This window comes from Babylonia areolata, chromosome 9 (assembly GCF_041734735.1).
Source record: "Babylonia areolata isolate BAREFJ2019XMU chromosome 9, ASM4173473v1, whole genome shotgun sequence".
In the NCBI taxonomy this organism is placed as follows: domain Eukaryota; kingdom Metazoa; phylum Mollusca; class Gastropoda; order Neogastropoda; family Buccinidae; genus Babylonia; species Babylonia areolata.
The window spans coordinates 18,117,467-18,134,966 of NC_134884.1; the positions used below are offsets into that span (position 1 = coordinate 18,117,467).

At 45.8% G+C, this 17,500-nt stretch overlaps 1 pseudogene across 1 annotated transcript in view; it reads right to left on the bottom strand.

Annotated features, from left to right (window-relative positions):
• The window catches only part of LOC143286102 (uncharacterized), a 203,303-nt pseudogene that overhangs the window by 38,775 nt on the left and 147,028 nt on the right, over nucleotides 1-17,500 (bottom strand). Inside the window, exons 3-4 of the transcript XR_013055751.1 lie at nucleotides 12,912-12,956; nucleotides 856-1,000 (exon numbers count right to left, since the gene is read on the bottom strand). The product of XR_013055751.1 is annotated as an uncharacterized LOC143286102 (transcript). The remainder of the gene's footprint in view (nucleotides 1-855; nucleotides 1,001-12,911; nucleotides 12,957-17,500) is intronic.

The window sequence follows — 17,500 nt, forward strand, 5'->3', positions numbered from 1 at the left end:
ACTATTATATTCAAGTTTGCATGACAAAGTATTCTATTCCACGAAGGCTGCGTGACTACAACGAATCCAGTTCTATTTAAGTTGCACGACAATACATACTCTATTCCATAAAGATTGCATGACAACAAAGAATTAGATTATGATCTATGAAGGCTGCAGTATAATAAAGTATACAATTCTGTTCTGTTCGGTTGCATGACAATAAAGAAAAGAGTTCATCGATCCCGTTAAAGGTTGCAAGACAATGTGTCTACTCTACTAAGGCTACACGCCAACGGAACATTCTGTACTATTCTGTTAATTAAGGTTGCATGACAAGAAAGTAATCTATTCTATTCAGCAGATTGAACGACACAAAACTATCCTGTTCTATTCTATTCTGTCTATTCAGGTTGCATGACATTAAACTTCCATGTTTAATTCTATTCTATCTATTCAGACAGCCTATTCAGGTTGCATGACACTAAACTATCCTGGTCTATTATATTCTATCTATTCAGACAGTCTATTCTTGTTGCATGACGCTAACCTATCCTGTTCTGTTCTGTCTATTCAGACAGTCTATTCGGGTTGCATGGTACTAAACTATCCTGATCTATTCTATCTATTCAGTCTATTCAGGTTGCATGACGCTAAATTATCCTGTTCTATTCTATCTAGTCTATTCAGGTTGCAGGACGTTAAACTATCCTATTCTATCTATTCAGACAGTCTATTCAGGTTGCATGGCACTAAACTATCCTGTTCTATTCTATTTTATCTATTCAGACAGTCTATTCAGGTTGCATGACGCTAAACTATCCTGTTCTATCCTATTCTATCAGACAGACAGACAGACAAGGCAGAAGCACTGACTGTCACAGTAGAAGGTGAAGCACATGTTCATGAGGGTCTTGGCCGGGGAGAAGTCTTCGGCCTCATTGCACTCAAACAGGCACACCGCCATGTACTGCACCAGGCGGAAGAACGTCTCCTCCGTCACCCGCTTGTTGTTCACCCTCTGCAACAAACGACACGGCACTATCGTTCACCCTCTGCAACAACGACACAGCACTATCGTTCACCCTCTGCAACAACGACACAGCACTATCGTTCACCCTCTGCAACAACCACACAGCACTATCGTTCACCCTCTGCAACAACGACACAGTACTATCGTTCACCCTGTGCAACAACGACACAGCACTATCGTTCACCCTGTGCAACAACGACACAGCACTATCGTTCACCCTCTGCAACAACGACACGGCACTATCGTTCACCCTCTGCAACAACGACACAGTACTATCGTTCACCCTCTGCAACAACGACACAGTACTATCGTTCACCCTGTGCAACAACGACATCGTTCACCCTGTGCAACAACGACACAGCACTATCGTTCACCCTGTGCAACAACGACACGGCACTATCGTTCACCCTCTGCAACAACGACACAGTACTATCGTTCACCCTCTGCAACAACGACACAGTACTATCGTTCACCCTCTGCAACAACGACACAGTACTATCGTTCACCCTCTGCAACAACCACACGGCACTATCGTTCACCCTCTGCAACAACGACACAGTACTATCGTTCACCCTCTGCAACAACGACACGGCACTATCGTTCACCCTCTGCAACAACGACACAGCACTATCGTTCACCCTCTGCAACAACGACACAGCACTATCGTTCACCCTCTGCAACAACGACACAGCACTATCGTTCACCCTCTGCAACAACGACACAGCACTATCGTTCACCCTCTGCAGCGCCACACACGACACTGTTAACCACAGTCATTAACCCTCTGTAACGCATCTGCAAAACATACAACACTATCATTCACTGTTATTCACCCTCTGCAACACCAAGACAACAATATTATTCACTATCGTTCACCCTCTGCAACACCAAACGCAACACTATCATTCACTGTCGTTCGCCCTCTGCAACACAACACTATCGTTCACCCTCTGCAACACAACACAACACTACCGTTCACCCTCTGCAAAACCACAAACAACACAATCGTTCACCCTCTGCAACACAACACTATCGTTCACCCTCTGCAACACAACACAACACTATCGTTCACCCTCTGCAACACCACAAACAACACAATCGTTCACCCTCTGCAACACAACACAACAGTTCACCCTCTGCAACACAACACAACACTATCGTTCACCCTATGCAACACCACACAACACCCTCTGCAACATCAGACAGTTTTCAGTTTCAGTTTCACTTTTACAAGGAGGCGTCGCTGCGTTCGGACAAATCCATATACGCTACACCACATCAGTTAGGCAGATGCCTGACCAGCAGCATAACCCAACGCGCTTAGTCAGGCCCTGAGTATATGCATATATATCTGTGTACCCCTGTCACCAAGCCATTTGCGTATGTACTTGTTGATCTTTGCCTAATTCGACTCGACTGTGCTACAGCTGATATCATACACCAGGAGAGGCCATGGGAGCTTTGGTATCAGCATAGACTGTAGGCACCACACTTTGTATTTGCCAGGCAGGCTACACTGGTCTATGATATGCAGGCTTTCTTCTGCTGTCTGCTTGGTTTCCTTTCCTGTTTTTGTATCTTTCAGGGACTCATCGTACCATCTGCCAAGGCTCTTGACTTGTTCATCTGACATCGTTGGAATGGCTTGGTTGGCTACAGTGAATGTGTCCGTTTCAGCTACCTTTCCTTTAAGCAGTGAGAGGCTCCGTGACTTCTTTGCTTTGAAGTTCATCCTGGTTGAGGCAACTGGCTTGTCCAACCGCTTCAGTATTTCACGGGTGTCAACCTCTTTTGTCGAAAGAACTGTTGTGTCGTCCATGAAGGCTCACTCATTGTGCTTGAGGTGTTAAATAATCATTACTACCTCATTTAACTCTTTCCATACGAACGGCGAAAGAGACGACGTTAACAGCGTTTCACCCCAATTACCATCATCAAAATATTGCAAGCGGAAGGCTCTTATACTGAAGAGGTGAATGTTGACAAAGAATACCACAATTCTGACGACGGAAGCTAAAGGTTGGGTCATTCAGACACCCACTGGACATCCGAGGGGTCTGTGTAGAGGAGAAGAGAGGGCTGGCTGTACTGAGTGAGTTAATGCAATCACCCCCCCCCCCCTTTTTTTTTTTTACTATAATTATTTTTCTTCAAAACAAAATATCACCCTGTTATCTCCAGTGTCCAATATCACACTCCCTTTTCCGCACCCGATTAATATCATCACCTTCGTATCGTTGAACTGGGCCGTGGGGCGACTGTCCTGCCTGCTGTCATTGTCAACAACACTTTGTTTTATACCCCCTCTATCCGTTCTGGTGTAGGAGGAAAAAAGACTTCCAGAGGGGAAAAAAAATTAAAACCCCTCTGCACTTTCCCTCGCTGCTGTTGTAGAACGAAAGAAATGAATTCCTTAAAATAAAAACTCCCCCCTTTTTTTTTGGCCAAGTAACGAAACCACTCTCCGTGGATTCTTTTGTTGCTGCTAGGAATAAAACACTCCCCTCAGGAAATTAACACCCCTGGGCGCGGTGTAATTTATCCCCGGGAGAGGGGGTGTTTACTTTCAAAGAAAACAACACTCCGTCGGTGGTGTTGTTGTGGTTTTCTTTTTGTTTGTTTTTTCCCTGCAGTGTTCTATTTTTCCTGGCGACATCGCTGGGTGTAACGACATCGCTGGGTGAATCCATTGGATGTGGCCCAGAAACACTCCCACTGCAGTAATTTGAGGGGGAGGCAAGTTTCAAGGAGGCGTCACTGCGTTCGGACAAATCCATTACGCTACACCACATCTGCAAGGCAGATGCCTGACCAGCAGCATAACCCAACGCGCTTAGTCAGTACATGTGGATTTATTCTACACAGTTTTACCAGAAGGCAACCCTTTTGTTGCCGCGGGGTCTTTTTCAGTGCGCCAAATGCGTGCCGCACACGGGACTTCGGTGTATCGTCTCATCCGAATGACCAGCTCCTCAGTTTGATTTTTACAGTCAAACTTGGGAGAAAGGACCAGAGCAGGAATCGAACCCAGACCGTTTTGGACACTGTATTGGCAGATGAGCGTCTTAGCCATTCCGCCACCTTCCTCCAAGGGTAGGCCATGTTTCCCTTTCCCCCCACCCCCCACCCCATGCCTTATTCATCCCAACACCCACCCCACACCCCGCCCCCTCCTTTTCCATTAAAGTGTCTTTATCATGCCCCCAAAAGTGTGGTTTAACGCGCATGTTTTAGAAAATCAAAACACATTTCGAAAGGGTTATTTTGGGACAGAACTGGAATGGCATCTATCCACAGATCGCAAAAGACCCCGAGGTGTTTACTTCAGGAACAGGAGTGCTCCTCGCGGAGTTTGTTTTTGAACTGGCCCTGATCACACTTCACTCCTGCTGGTGTGGAGTTCATTTGGTACTGTCCCTGAATGACTGCTGGCTGAGGAAAAGATACCACGCCCACATCGACTCATCACCAGCGTGCTTTTGAATCCCACGGGCCCAAAACGAACTCCACTCTCTCTTTTCATTGTACCAATAATATAATGATTAAATCGTTCTTTCTAGTTGATTTCATAAAAATTGTTAATTTTCATGGGCGTCGAGGCCTTTCAGGGCTACGGTTGGACGAAGTTTTCCCAGGAGCAAAGTGTCAGAATGGTTATTTGTATTTGTATTTCTTTTTATCTCAACAGATTTCTCTGTGTGAAATTCGGGCTGCTCTCCCCAGGGAGACCGCGTCGCTACACTACAGCGCCACCCTTCCTTTTTGTATTTCTTCATGCGTGCAGTGTTATTGGTTTTTCCTATCGAAGTGGATTTTTCTACAGAATTTTGCCAGGAACAAACCTTTTGTTGCCGTGGGTTCTTTTACGTGCGCTAAGTGCATGCTTCACACAGGACCTCGGTTTATCGTCTCATCCGAATGACTAGCGTCCAGACCACCACTCAAGGTGTAGTGGAGGGGGAGAAGATATCGGCGGCTGAGCCGTGATTCGAACCAGCGCGCTCAGATTCGCTCGCTTCCAAGGCGGACGCGTTACCTCTAGGCCATCACTCCACTTACGACGCTTATCTGGAAAATCAAACTGAGCGTTCAGTCATTGTGATGAGACGATAGACAGAGGTCCCGTGTGTCAGCACGGCACTTGGTGCACTGAAAAAAAAAGAAAAAAAAAGAACCCATGACAACATAAGTGTTGTCCTCTGGCAAAATTATGTAAAAGAAATCCGCTTTGGTAGGTACACAAATACATATGCATACACTCAAAACCCTGAGTGAGCGCGTTGGGTTCTGCTGAGGGTCAGGCATATATCTGCCTAGTAGATGTGGTGTAGCGTGTATGGATTTGTCTCAACGCAGAGACACCTCCTTGTGCAACTGAAACTGCAAACAAAATTGTGGGGTGAGGCTCATCGTGAAGCCTCGCACCGTGGTCAATGCCCCGTCTCCTATCAACAAGAGACTTTGTTCTACAAAACCTAATCGACCCTTCCCCTCTCCAGAACTGCCGGCAACAGCAGCTAACGGTGTTGTCCCGGCGTGACTCGGACCAACAAGTCTCCGTGACAGCGTTGTAAGCCCATAAAGCACGTGCAGTATCTCAGCTTTCTCGTTAAGTTGATATGCTTTTCGAATACGCGTGCGTGGACGAGAGGTAATCCTCCTGCTTGACGCGCGGTTTATGCGTCGTCGTCGTCGTCGTCGTTGTTGTTGTTGTTGTTGTTGTTGTTATTACTACTACTACCTTTTTCATATTATAATTGTTATTTATTTATTTATGTATTTATGTATTTATTTACTTATTATGTACGCTTATCTATTATTTATCAACCTTTTTTTTTTCTCAAGGCCTGACTAAGCGCGTTGGGCTACGCCGCTGGTCAGGCATCTGCTTGGCAGATGTGGTGTAGCGTATATGGATTTGTCCGAACGCAGTGACGCCTCCTTGAGCTACTGAAACTGAAACTGAAACTGCTGTTGTTGGTGCTGCTGCTGTCTGTTCGTCGAGTCTCTGCATTTAGCCCTGTCGAGTCTGGCTTTGAATCCCACCCACCACTTTCCAGAATGGCCCTCCGCCCCCACCCCCACCCCCTCGACCTTTCCATTTACTGTTCCTTTAGCTCTCTGTCCACATGATCTTTGAATGGAGTGGAATATTTTGTTGATTGTCCCGTCACAAACACTGGTGATTGCCAACATTAATGTTTAAGTATTGATTTTCACGTTTGAATGTTATCGTTCGAAAGGTAGGAGATAGGGGCGGGGGAGGTGAAGGGTGAGTTTTTTTTTGGGAAAAAAAAAACAGGGTAGAAGGAGGGTGGAATCAAAAATGAATATTAATTTGAAATAAACATTCATATACTTTTTTTTCTGCCCCATCATCTGCACCGTTTCAGTGGCATTACTCCCACGCCGCTCATTTTTAGATTCCCGCATACACAGCCACACCCGGGTTCGTCCGTCGCAGTTTCAGCGTCGGCAGTCCACAGGGAACCATCGATGTTAGGTCGCCAGGAGGCCACACACCAGAGGAGACCATGCGGTGGTGTTCAGTGGTGCCTGTTCTGTTTTAACGTACTTAGGACACCACCTACTAAGCCCCCTACTAACGACAATAATGGCTTAGTCGCGGAGCCAGACTGAGTGAACGTCCCTCCCAGAGTGGAGACCGCCACCACGTCCCTCAAACAACAGCCCCCCATGAATCTGCCGACACTGACGACATTGACAGGACTCACCCCAAGCACATTCATATACTGAGAAGGTTTGCCTTTCATCTATTTGATTCGGGGTAACACGTGCGTGTGAATGTCTGGTGTGAACGTGTTTCGACTCGTCCCCGCTCAAGATTCAGCGCCATATCAAGACATTCATCATTGCTGTAATAGGTGAAGTCCTATTTCAGCGTCCCTAAATTCAGGAACCTGTTTTACTGGACAATTTGTGTTCAGGTCTGAAACGATATTACTATTACTAGATGTTGTGTAGCTCCGTTTTCAGTGGATTATGACTCATTATTTTGTACGTTATTTAACTCAATTTTGATGCGGATTCAGTCAATAAAGTAACGTGCCACCATCTTGCTTTTTTTCCCCCCGTTCTCGGACCCATAAACCATGAAACTATAACCAATAGGTGCAGTTTCAGTTTCAGTTTTCAGTAGCTCAAGGAGGCGTCACTGCGTTCGGACAAATCCATATACGCTACACCACATCTGCCAAGCAGATGCCTGACCAGCAGCGTAACCCAACGCGCTTAGTCAGGCCTTGAGAAAAAAAAAAAGTTTCAATACGCTAAAATAGGGCATTATTATCATTATCATCATTATTGTTAGTTAAGCCGATGGGTTTGGTACGTGCGGGGATGAAGGAGAAGGGTATGTAGATGAAGATGATGTGCTTCTTCGTTAGTTTTATTTGTTCCTGGGGATGTCTGAAGCAGGCGTCCACAAAGAACCACTCAGTCTTGTCCTCTTCCGTCCCCGTGAGCCATGACGTCATTAGTTCTGTTTCTCTGACACCACTGGGCTGAGGGGCCTGGGGGTGGGGAAGGGTGGGGGTGGGGTTAGGGGCTGGGAGTTCTATCGTAGCCAGCAGTTTGGTCAGTACCACTGATTATCAGATTGTCATCTCGCCTTTGTTATCCGTGTGTGTGTGTGTGTGTGTGTGTGTGTGTGTGTGTGTGTGTGTGTGTGTGTGTGCAAGTGCTAAAAAAGAAACTGTAGCTCTCTCCACAACCAGTCAAACTTTTCTTGGCTGCCTCCGGACCTCCGGAGCAGTCCGGAAAAAGACAAGACACATGCTGACAGGGCTCTGGCTGCTTTCACCGGTGACGTCTGTCGCCTTGTCAGCACGCTCTCCTCCCTCACCCCCTCTCCCTCTCTCTCCCTAGGGGCAAAAAAGTTAGAACACTGTCACTGTCACTATATCTGTTTGTTGTCAGCCTCCCCTGCCTTCTTTACTCTTCCCCTTGTCCATTCTTCCTTCCGCTCTCCACCACGCCCCCCTACCCTATTGTCCTCGTTGTTATTCATCTATCGCGATATTGTTTTATACATAAGTTCTATGTTTATGTTTGCACATGCTTATGCAATTTTGACGTTGGTGTTGTGAATTGACTCTCGCTTTTTTCTTTTTTTTCTTTTTTTGTTGTTGTTGCTTTTTTTCCATTTATTATTAATGCCCAGAGGGCTGGATGTAAAAAAAAGTACTTTGTGCTTACTCCTTTACCCTCGTAAAATAAAATTTCGTTCGTTCGTTCGTTCGTTCGTTCTCCCTCCCCCACCCCCCTCTCTCTCCCTTCCTCACCTCCCTCTCTTCCCCTCTCTCCCTACAGTCATCAGCTTGAGCGTTACATCCTGCTTTTTTTTTTTTTTTTTTCCAAAAGGTCGCCTGTCCCCTCCAGTTCTTTCAAACATGTGGCACATGACCCGAAACTGACAAGCGCGTGTGGTTCACGCTTAAATTAGACACCTCACCAGCCTGGAGCCAGCTGCATTGCTCGGACGGAAGAGCCTAGTATGGTCGTAACCCGCTACTAAACTGTGCATGTGTAGTATGGAACTGACCAATAGCGTAGTTCGGTCAACGTAGACAATTAGTCACGTGTAACTGTCAAAAAAAGTTAGAACCAAGCCATGCAACTGGCACCTGCACCCTTCACTACAAAAAAAAAAAAAAAAAAAAGAAAGAAAAGAAGCAAATCTGATACAGCGTATATGGATCAGTGCGTGCGTTTTTGACGCCTTCTTGAAATTAAAACTGACGCGTGATATGGAGTTTTGCCACGCTGAATAATTTTTATGGCAGCAGTTATTCTTGAAATGAGTTTGTTATCCAGTATTACGCAGGCTCTCGAGGCCTTACCAGCACTTTTGATCTACGTTTATGTATGGCATCTGGTTCTGCCTCCTCGCGTGGCGTAGCATATATCTTTAGAACAAATGCGGCGTAACATAAATCTTTTAAAGCAGATGCGGCGTACCATAGTATCTTTTTAAAGCAGATGTGGCGTGGCATATATCTTTTAAAGCGGATGCGGCGTAGCATACATCTTTCAAAGCAGACGTGGCGTGGCATATATCTTTGAAAGCAGATGCGGCGTAGCATACATCTTTCAAAGCAGACGTGGTTTGGCATATATCTTTGAAAGCAGATGCGGCGTAGCATACATCTTTCAAAGCAGACGTGCTGTGGCATATATCTTTTAAAGCAGATGCGGCGTAGTATACATCTTTCAAAGCAGACGTGGCGTGGCATATATCTTTCAAAGCAGATGCGGCGTAGCATACATCTTTCAAAGCAGACGTGGCGTGGCATATATATTTGAAAGCAGATGCGGCGTAGCATACATCTTTCAAAGCAGACGTGGTGTGGCATATATCTTTGAAAGCAGATGCGGCGTAGCATACATCTTTCAAAGCAGACGTGGTGTGGCATATATCTTCTAAAGCAGATGCGGCGTAGCATACATCTTTCAAAGCAGACGTGGCGTGGCATATCTCTTTTGAAGCAGATGCGGCGCAGCATACATCTTTCAAAGCAGACGTGGCGTGGCATATCTCTTTGAAAGCAGATGCGGCGTAGCATACATCTTTCAAAGCAGACGTGGCGTGGCATATATCTTTTAAAGCAGATGCGGCGTAGTATACATCTTTCAAAGCAGACGTGGCGTGGCATATCTCTTTGAAAGCAGATGCGGCGTAGCATACATATTTCAAAGCAGACGTGCTGTGGCATATATCTTTGAAAGCAGATGCGGCGTAGCATACCTCTTTCAAAGCAGACGTGGCGTGGCATATATCTTTGAAAGCAGATGCGGCGTAGCATACATCTTTCAAAGCAGACGTGGCGTGGCATATATCTTTGAAAGCAGATGCGGCGTAGCATACATCTTTCAAAGCAGACGTGGTGTGGCATATCTCTTTTAAAGCAGATGCGGCGTAGCATACATCTTTCAAAGCAGACGTGGTTTGGCATATATCTTTGAAAGCAGATGCGGCGTAGCATACATCTTTCAAAGCAGACGTGGCGTGGCATATATCTTTGAAAGCAGATGCGGCGTAGCATACATCTTTCAAAGCAGACGTGGTGTGGCATATCTCTTTGAAAGCAGATGCGGCGTAGCATACATCTTTCAAAGCAGACGTGGTGTGGCATATATCTTTGAAAGCAGATGCGGCGTAGCATACATCTTTCAAAGCAGACGTGGTGTGGCATATATCTTTGAAAGCAGATGCGGCGTAGCATGTATATCCACTAGTGGCCATGCGTTTACGGCCTCCTTAGAACCGAAACGGCTCTTTTGTTCTCCATGTTGTGGATTGGGGAATGACCATTTCCGTTTGTTTGCCACACAATTCTGAATGTTCTGAGAACAACAGTTGCTGACCGGAGAAGTCAGTGTGTGGATAGTTTTAGTGTGTGTGTGTGTGTGTGTGTGTGTGTGTGTGTGTGTGTGTGTGTGTAGGCTGGTTGCGTGTGTGTGCGCGCGCGCGCGTGTGTGTGTGTATGTGTGTGTAGGCTGGTTGTGTGTGTGTGTGTGTGTGTGTGTGTGTGTGTGTGTGTGTGTGTGTGTAGGCTGGTTGTGTGTGTGTGTGTGTGTGTGTGTGTGTGTGAGTGAGTGTGTGTGTGCTGTGTGTGTGCTGTGTGTGTGTGTGTGTGTGTAGGCTGGTTTTGTGTGTGTGTGTGTGTGTGTGTGTGTGTGTGTGTGTGTGTGTGTGCGTGTAGGCTGGTTGTGTGTGTGTGTGTAGGCTGGTTGTGTGTGTGTGCGTAGGCTGGTTGTGTGTGTGTTGTGTGTGTGTGTGTGTGTAGGCTGGTTGTGTGTGTGTGAGTGTGTGTGTGTGTGTGTGTGTAGGCTGGTTGTGTGTGTGTGTGTGTGTGTGTGTGTGTGTGTGTGTGTGTAGGCTGGTTGTGTGTGTGTGTAGGCTGGTTGTGTGTGTTTGTGTGTGTGAGTGTGCGTGTGTGTGTGTGTGCTGTGTGTGTGTGTGTGTGGTTGTGTGTGTGTGTGTGTGTGTGTAGGCTGGTTGTGTGTGTGCTGTGTGTGTGTGTGTAGGCTGGTTGTGTGTGTGTGTGTGTGTGTGTGTGTGTGTAGGATGGTTGTGTGTGTGTGTGTGTGTGTGTGTGTGTGTGTGTGTGTGTGTGTGTAGGCTGGTTGTGTGTGTGTGTAGGCTGGTTGTGTGTGTGTGTGTGTGTGTGTGTGTGTGTGTGTGTGTGTGTGTGTGTGTGTGTGTAGGCTGGTTGTGTGTGTGTGTGTGTGTGTGTGTGTGTGTGTGTGTAGGCTGGGTTTTTTTCTCTCTCCACACAATCCCACCACCCCAGCCTGTGCAAACATGACTGCACGCGCAGAGAAGCTTCCCATTTTGCAACAGCCGGGTAGATCTGGGCTGCATTCAGGTCTCCTCTGACCGTAAAAAAAGAAGAAGAAAAGAAAAAGAAGAGAAAATGACACATAATGACAGACAGACCCAAACCAGTTTCGCCGGCAATGTTGTCGGTCACCATGTCAGCACGCTCTATCCTTGATGCATGAACGATAGCGGCTTTTCAAAAAAGGTCATCAGTCATTATCATCATCATCACTGTTGATGCTTACAGCCCAGCCGAATGCACAAGGCCATATCAAGGCTGAAAAGGCTATCCATGACGGTTCCAAATGTCATCAGTCATCTTCATTGTCGTCATCATTGATGCTGCTGCTGGTGGCCCAAACAACTGCACAAGGCCATGTCAAGGCCGATAACGCTATCGATAACGATTCCAAATGTCATCAGTCCCCTCCTCACTGTCCACCATGCTGTTGACACGCAAGAGTTCTGTTCCAACCAATTGTTGATAAGCTGTAACATTTTCTGCTTATTGTCATTCTCATCGTCTGTGTTATTGATATGCTGCAGCTTTTTCTTATCATTATCATCGTCTGCGTTGTTGATAAGCTGCAACCTTTTCTTCTTATCATTATTCTCATCGTCTGTGTTGTTGATAAGCTGCAATTTTTTCTTCTTACTCTCATTATCATCGTCTGTGTTTTGATAAGCTGCAACCTTTTCTTCTTATCATTATTCTTATCGTCTGTGTTGTTGATAAGCTGCAACCTTTTCCTCTTATTGTCATTCTCATTGTCGGTGTTTTGTGTAGCGGTGGAGAGCCAATCCTACATTTCCAGGAGACACCGAATTCATGGGCAATATATATTCGCTGACAAACAGACATCGGCTGGGTTGCTTGCCGAATGTATGTATCAGTTTGCTTTTGTTTGTTTTGTATCGTTTTGTTTGCAGTTTGTCACCAGTCTTGCCTGTGTTCGTTAAAATGTAGATCTTTCCATTGACGCGCACAGCTCAAAAGCACGCGCTCATAAACGCACATTTGTATTCATATCTGAGCGAACGACACTTATGGCGCGTGCGTGCGAGAGTCAGCTTCTACGATACGGGGCTTGTGGACACGTGACAAACGTGCGCTGGCTGTGCAGTGTGTGGAATAACGAATAAATCACAATGTGCATTATCTTCCTGCGGAAAAGCGCGTTTAACGATGCAGACGGCGAGAATAAGAAACAGGACGATGAAAAAAATATGTAAGATAAAACTCACTGGAAATAATAATAATAATAATAATGACGTTTGATATGCCCATCTAATGAAACAAAAGCTCTGGAGGCGTTTACAATGAAAAATACAATAATGTATGCATACTAAAAAAAACCCACACGAAAACACCCGCACGCACAAATCCTCTCGCTCCAAACTGCAACCCACAAACCCACACCCACTCCACACAAGATGTAGACACGCACACACACACGCGCACATAAGCACACGCACACACACGCGCGCTTAAGCACACGCACACACACACACGCACACACACCTACACACACACACACAGAGGAGAGAACTGACCTGAGAGTTGACGTAGCGAGAAAACCACAGTCTTCCAGGGGCGTACTGCAACATAGTAAAAACAGCTGTTCATTCTTCCATTCCTTCCTTCGTTCCATCAAAATGTATCCACATGCACACGCTTGCGCTTGTATTCAGTGTGCATTTGTGTGTGTGGGTGGGGGTGGGGGGGGCGCATGTAGGTGTGTACGTGTGTGTGCGCGCGTGTGTCAGTGTGTGTGTATACGTATGCGAGTGTGTGTGTGTGCGTATGTGTGTGTACGTGTGTGTGTGTGTGTGGTAAGGTAGAAGGCCATCTGGCAGAGTTTGTGTAGGCAGAATGCAGTGAATACACACGCGCGCGCGCACACACACACACACACACACACACACACACACGCACACACCATTTCGTTGCCCCACACTACTGGAAGCAACATTACTGGAAACGAATTTGTTGCCCTCCACTGGGCACCATCCTGCAGCACTTGTGGAAACTCACTCACCACAGCAGACCAGACTCCAGGAGCCAGTTCCATTGCTTGGTTCTAACGTTTTGACAGTTACACGTGACCAAATGCCTACGTTACCCGAACTACGCCATTGGTCAGTTCCATACTACACACAAAGTTAGTAGCGGGGTTACGACCATACAAGGCTCTTCCGTCCGAGCAATGCAACTGGCTTCCAGGCTTGTTCACTCATTTTGATTCCCCAAATGTGGGTGGAGGGGATAGGAGGGGGGGGTGGGGGAGGGTGTTGTCGGTGAGGTAACACGGGAAAAGGAGAAAACAAAAGTGAGGATTTATGGAGCAAAAGACTCCAGAATCAGAATCAGAATTTTATTCAGTAAGGCCAAAGCCCCATTTGAAGGGGTTGTGAACTAGAATAAGTACACCATATTTTGCAACAAAAGGAAATCGCAAAATATAAATATATGCAAATCTTATCTCCCATATGCACACACACTCGAGTTGTGAGGAAATTTTAAAAAAAAAAACAACGACAAAAACAAAAAGACAAAGAAAACAACAACCGACACACACACACACACACACACACACACACACACACACACACACTATACATACACACATACATGCATATCTATGCCCACATACATATGAGTATACACCTAAACTCGCGTACCTGTATACAGGAACCCATATACACTGAAATAATCACAACCTTTGGTACACAAATGCAAACACATGCGTACATAAACATACATATATGTATTCAAGATACAGCAATTTCTCTTATTTTGAATGCTTTGTATAAGTAATTAGCAAAATTTCGAATTGTGAGTTCATTTCTAGCAGCCAAAAGATGATTTTGTCGAAAATCAGAAGGATTTCTATAATATTTAGGATGCATGAACTGGTGTCTCAAATCCTCAAAAGCAGGACAACCAAATACGAAATGGACTTCATCGTCAGTTGAATTCATGCACATTGGACATTCCATTGTATTTACAGTATATTTCTGACTCGGAAGTAGGGAGTCATCGAGAACTGGAAAGTAGCCATAAAAAATTCCGAACATTCAAAAATATTGCTCCTCTTACGTTGATAGAGATTTACACAGGTGCATAAAGTCTCAGAGCCAGCCGGAACGTGTAAAGAAACCCCGAATGTACAAAATAAACCCATGTCACGTTGATGGAGATTTACAGCCGACATTATGGGAAGCCCCGAACTGACGGAAATGAAAGGCACTGCTTCTTCTCGCAAAGTTGATCCAAGAACCCGCTTTGGAGCACACACACACACACACACACACACACACGCACGCACACACACTCACACACACACACGGAAATGAAAGGCACTGCTTCTCGCAAAGTTGATCCAAGAACCCGCTTTGGAGCACACACACACACACACACACACGCACACACACACACACACACACACACGTTAGTTGACGTAACGCTGCGCAACAACCCGACTCGCAAACGTTTGCACGTGCAGCACCAGCACGCTCATACAACTGCAGTTTTGAAGCCTGAACTGTTCTCACTCGCGCTCAGAGAAACATATTAACAAAGCACCTGCACACGGTCATCACTCACTCGTTCACTCTCCCTCTTGGCTCAGAAAGGATTTTTCGATTTCATCCACTTGCGTGTGTGTGTGTGTGTGTGTGTGTGTGTGTGCGTACGTGCGTGTGTGTGTGTGTGTGTGTGTGTGCGTACGTGCGTGTGTGTGTGTGTGTGTGTGTGTTCTCACCCTCAACTCGTGTTTCGACACTGTGGCTTCTCTTCAAGAGTAACACATACCCCCCCCCCCAGCCTCCCACCCCGTCCCCATCCACACCAACCCCCCCACCCCACCCCCCGCCCCCGTCCCCAGCTCTGACCCCTCTCTCTCCACTCTCCCCCCCACCCCTGTTGATTTTTTTCGAAGAGTGGAACTTGGTGTGGTCGAACGTAAAATCGAAAATAACAGCAACAACCACCACTAACTACTACTACAGCTACTAGCACCACCATCACCACCTCTACTACAACAACAACGACAACAGCTACTACTACAACTACTACTACTTCTACTCATCCTAAATTCCTGGAGCTGAATTCAGGATTTCAAACTGGGACGGTGAGAATCCCACTTTAGCATCCTAAACTTCTTGGCTGAATAAAGGATGCTAAAATGGAAATTTACTACTACAACAACTGCTACTGCTGCTGCTGCTGCTGCTACTACTACATCTACACGCCTAGTTACATCTTCCTCACTCTAACCCTTTTCCCGTTTTGTTATGAATATTGTTTACAGTAGAAAACTACGCAAACAGTGTCCAACATTCAGACTCAACTTCGACGGCACACTGCCAAAAGCCAATATCTGAACTGGGAGACTGTCAAGTCGACCAGGGACTAATCAATGTCAAGGCAAGGCAAGGAGTTTATTTGCCCCTGGGGGGCGTTGAAACATTCATTACATACATTCATCTTTTACACATAACCTATAAATAAAAAGAGTGATGTCAAGAACTGCCACTGTAGTGTGTGTGTGTGTGTGTGTGTGTGTGTGTAGACTAAACATTTTATTTCGACTGAGATTCTCCAGCGTCGATGGACGAATGGGGCAGCCACAGTGCTCCACATTCCGCCGTCCTCAGGCAGTTTGCCGGTGTCACCCCCTTTATTTCGTCTGTCAGCAAGTCTGAAGTCTTCCTCTCTCTCTTTTCTGTTTGCGCACGTGTACGTGCGGACTGTCGACAGCTTTCAGCATATTTTCTCTCCTCTGTCTGTCTGTCTGCCTGCCTGTCTCTGTCTGTCTGTCTCTCAGGAATTTATCTCCTTGTTTTAATGCAACGAAAGTATGAAAAAAATTATTAAAAGATATAGGAACTGTAATGCTTTTTGTCAGCTGGGGAAAACAACTGAAAATGTGTATCTTTTGGAAATTTCACATCCTTGCATGCATGGCGTATTAGTCTTTTCGTTTTCTTTGATATGGGGAGTTCGTATTATACCCCCAGTTTGGTTAAATATACTTATCATGTCAAACTGATGCAAACCAGGCCTATCTGTTTGTTCTTCTCGGCCAAAATTTATCGCGACAACTCAGTCATACGACATTTCGCCATTAGACCGCCGTGTGCTAGCCAATGAAATGCCGTTTCCGGCAGGAGGTAAACAATCATTCTCAATGGCCGCCATTTTTCAGATAAGTGACATTATCGATTTGCTCTGTCTTTGCCAACGTTTTATGCACTAGAAATGTTATTTTGATGCATGTTTGTTGTGGCTTTTCGGGACGTACTCAAATCACCTTGTTCGTTTTGTTCCTAGGGGTCAGAGGCATAATCATAGTATACACTTTTTTTTTGTTCTTGTTCTTACTCTCTCGGTGTCTGTCAGTCTCTCCCTGTCTGTCTTTCTCTTCACTCCCTTCCTCTTTCCGATTTCAGCTACGTTTACTGGATTAATTCTATGTCTCTCCACCATTTTTCCATGATTACATTATTAAGAGAGTTTTGTTTGTTTTTTTTCTTTTATTCGGGACGTGACGGTATTTGTTTCAGACCATGAGGTTCATTATTTCCTTCCTCTTTATTTCTCCTCCTCCTCTTCCATTTTGTTTCTTCTTTTTCGACGGGCGCAATAGTCGAGTGGTAAGGCGTTGGACTGTCAATCTGAGGGTCCCGGGTTCGAATCACGGTGACGGCGCCTGGTGTGTAAAGGGTGGAGAGTTTTACGATCTCCCAGGTCAACATATGTACAGACCTGCTAGTGCCTGAACCCCCTTCGTGTGTATATGCAAGCAGAAGATCAAATACGCACGTTAAAGATCCTGTAATCCATGTCAGCGTTCGGTGGGTTATGGAAACAAGAACATACCCAGCATGCACACCCCCGAAAACGGAGTATGGCTGCCTACATGGCGGGGTAAAAACGGTCATACACGTAAATGGCCACTCGTGTGCATACGGAGGAGGAGGAGGAGGAGGGAGAGGAGGGGGAGGAGGAGAAGAAGAAGAAAAAGAAGAAACTTCTTCTTCTTCTTCTTCTTCTCCTCCTCCCCCTCCTCCTCCTCCTCTTCTTCTTCTCGTTCATCAGAATCAGATTTTGTTCTGCTTTGATGGTTTTGTGAAGGCAC